Raw genomic sequence first — 3663 nt, forward strand, 5'->3', positions numbered from 1 at the left:
AAATACTCAATTATGTGACAACTTTTCTGTAATAAAACCTTGTTTAAAGTCATGTTAAAAAAAAAAGAATAGACCATCTTGACCCATCACCACTCAAGAAATACTAATTGATATTGTGATTATGATTCACATACAATTCTAAGTTCTCACAACTCTATCCTACATAGCTTAGCCTTGTTCATGCTGAATCTCTGCTCCCCCGCATACAAGCTGGTAACCCCCCTGTCTCAGTTTCCACATCTGCGAAAACTTGAGGGAGGAGAAATGGAGTTCATAACTAAAATATGTACAGCACACTGCGGCACAGAGTAAGTGGCTAATAATGGCCGGCAATCTTCCTTGTGCTAAGCCCATCATTCTAACATTCAATCTACAAATGACGCTCGCGGTTTACTCTTAGAAGCTCTTAAATCCATTTTTCCCCCTCCATGTAAACTGGGTTGTAAAATCAAAGTGCATTAAAACTAAGGACCATATAATTACTGGCCACACACAGTGGGGCTGTTTTGAGAATGAAAGAAGGCCCTGTTAATAACTAAGCCAGGACAGAAGGCGTTAAGCGAACTATCTTGGGTGGGTTCTGAATTCTAATCACTATTTCACAAGGGGATAGCCGTGCTCGAGCCCTGGGGCTGAGGTTACAAAATAAGTTTCTTGCTTCAAACACAGAGCAAACACTCTTTGCATAACTGGCCTCTCTCAAGGACCAAGAGTCCCACAAAGGCAGGTGAAAATACATAGTTCCTTCCACCCACAGAGATTCCATGGCTCAGAGACAAGGGTGTGGATGAGAATCCAGCCCTGACTTCTGCGCCTCCTGGGGATGGAGGATAGGATCTCTGGGATATGTCTGTTTCCTTGGGGTGCACAGGTGTGTCGTTAGAGGAAGCCTTTACAAACAGAGTAGATGACACCCCTCCTCTGCTCCAAACCCTCGCAGGGTCCAGTTTCCTAGGGGTAGAAGCCCCATGTCCACTCTGTTCTTATTCCCCACCGTTGCCCCATCACTCATCCTGCACGGTTACACGAGACTCAGAAGCTCATCCAAATTGCAGGCCCACTCCTGCATCAGGACCTTTGTTCCCTGTACCGGGAACAACTCATTTCCTCCAGTTGTCTGTGAAGAAATCCCATGTATTCCCAGGTGCCACGTAAACAGTCTTCTCAGTGAGAGCTTCCCCGATGATCCCACTGTGATGGTATTTCCACATAGATTTTTGTTTTTAGCATCTTCGCACGCTAGCCTCTGCCTGGAGGAAGCCATGGGGTTGAGCTCCGAGCTGCGGGAGCCCAGCCCACCCCTGCCACCCTCTCCTTGGATGCAGGTCATGGTGGGGCCAAGACAAGGGTAGGCAGAGGTGGAGAGAAGTGAGAGACTTCGGGGTATTTTCTAATCAGAAATGTTCAGCTGAAGACTCATGGAGAAACCCAGGAACAGAGACCAAGCAAGAGACAGAGATAAAGAGACATGAGAGCGACAGACAGAGGGGCTGAGGGAAAGGCAGAAATCCCCTCACAGTCAATCCTACGTTTTCTGGATGGAGCCGAAATCGTACAGCAAGAGACTGATCATGTGGTAGGGCCTGAGAGGTGGCCCTGCACAGGTGGGCAGGGTGGCCTAAATAATGTATACAGGTGCTGTCCTCCATGCCATCGGAGTTTGGCGGTCATTATCCCCATTGCTAGTCTTCAGTCAACAAACACCTTCTCAAGCACCTGCTCCTTGCAGGCGCTGTCATAGGCCTTAGCGGTACAGCAGTGAAGAGAACAGAAAAGCCCCTTGTCCTTGTGGAGTTCATACTACAGGATATATGGGTCAAAGGGAGGAGTAAACAGTTAACCGGAGGTAGACAGAAAGAATTCAATGGGATGGGATCTTAGCTGTGAGCATCTCTGCAGTGGGACCCTAGCTCCGGAGGGTGAGGTCCAGGAGGAGGGGAACAAGGAGGGAGAGGAGATGGGCCCGAATGCAGAGAGCCAAGGATCAGACCAAGCTACAGAGCAAGCCAAGTTCTTTGCACCTGCCGGGAAGTGTCCACCCAACTGGACAAGCATGACGTACCCTCTAGGGTGGAGAACGAGGGAAAAGGTAGCTCTCAGAGTGTAAGGGGACAAGTCTGAGCCGTCTTTTCCAAGACCAAGGCAAAAGCCTACACAAAGGACCCCGTTTCTCCATAGTACAAACCCAACCCAAACCCATTTCTGTCTAGTAGGGCTGCCAAGCTGTAAGCTTTTCAAGCGCAGACTGCCACCTCTTTGTCCCACAGAGTAGCCGATGGGTTCCAGTGACCTTTTGCTGAACAGCTGAGCGCGTGCTTATCTACATAACCCATCCATCCATCCCGGGGCGGGACGAAGGGTCCAAGTTCAGTCCCAGATCAGATCGCACAACACGGCAGAAGCCATGTCCAGCCTGGGGTGAGGAAAGTCCCTGGTGGCGCCTCTCCAAGGTTAGCAAAGTGCAGATGCCACCCCGTTAAAGGTGAGGGCTGCCCTTCTCCTTCTGGATCAGTGGAGAAATGAGTGAGGCTTGGCCCGACTTTCCGATTCTTGCCTCGCGTCCCTCCTCATGTGTCTTTGCAAGCAAGACACCGGCCTCGTGCTTTAAAAAGTGGGAGAAAGAGAGACCAGTAGCGAGGCAGAGCTAGGCAGATGTGGACACCTCCAGCCACATATCAGACAAACACGGGTGGACTGCTGCCAAGGCCAGGGTGCATGCAGGGGCACAGCGGCGAAGATGTCCTGCCTGAGCCCAGGGGACATCAAGCAAGCTGGAGCCAGTCTCTGCACACGCAGTCAGAAAGGAGGTCATGAGAGGGTTTCACAAAGGTTAGCAAAAGTCTCGCGCCCAGTGAGAGACAGAGAAAGCCGAGAAGAGAAGAGCCAAGCGGCTTTGCCGGTGAGAGTCCAGCAGAGGCAGGCTGCCTGTGTCTTTGTGCCTCCAGGGCTTCTCAGTCTCGCTACTTTCCTCCACCTGGGTCCCACTAGTTTTGTCTTTCCCACTTCCTCTGTCTTTCTGAGACCACTCCCCATCCTGCTGGGCCCCGTGTGATGTAAATTCCACTGCTTGTCCAGGGAGCCCACCCATAGGACATGAGGGGTCGTCACAGGAATGTTGGGAGATATAGATCCCAAAGATTGCCCAGAATTACCTTTTACCACCCTTCATGATAACCTGTCTCTTTTGAGCCCCTTCCTCTCCGGAAAGGATCCCATCACAGCCAGCCAGGGTCAGTTATGACAGACCCGGCCTGCCAGGCATGTGCAGAACGGACAGCACAACCTTCGGGAGCTAACGTACTTGGATCAAGGCACCGAAGGTCTCTGGAAAGACGTCCCCAGACTAACTCGGGAGCCCTTTGAAAGTGAGAGGTCAGAGAAGCCTTATCCTGCAAGAGCCATCACTCTGCTGTCACGTACACTTGTGACCATGACTGAAATGTGTCATATGTTCAAAATCCCCATCAGTGCACTTCCTGGTGTATGGGCATCACTCTGCAAACTTTTTTTTTGTTTTAGGGGTGGGGGAGCTGGCCTTTGTGACTCTAGTTTTCCCATGACCCTTGCTTGATCAACCAAAGTAAAGGTCTCCTCGTTCACGTTCATCCACTCTCTGTTTCTCAGCCATGCCCCCCAAGACTGGGTTTTACTCACTCATCATCT

Source organism: Echinops telfairi, unplaced genomic scaffold (assembly GCF_000313985.2).
Source record: "Echinops telfairi isolate 266 unplaced genomic scaffold, ASM31398v2 ScPeMD7_655;HRSCAF=1070, whole genome shotgun sequence".
Taxonomy (NCBI): Eukaryota; Metazoa; Chordata; class Mammalia; order Afrosoricida; family Tenrecidae; genus Echinops; species Echinops telfairi.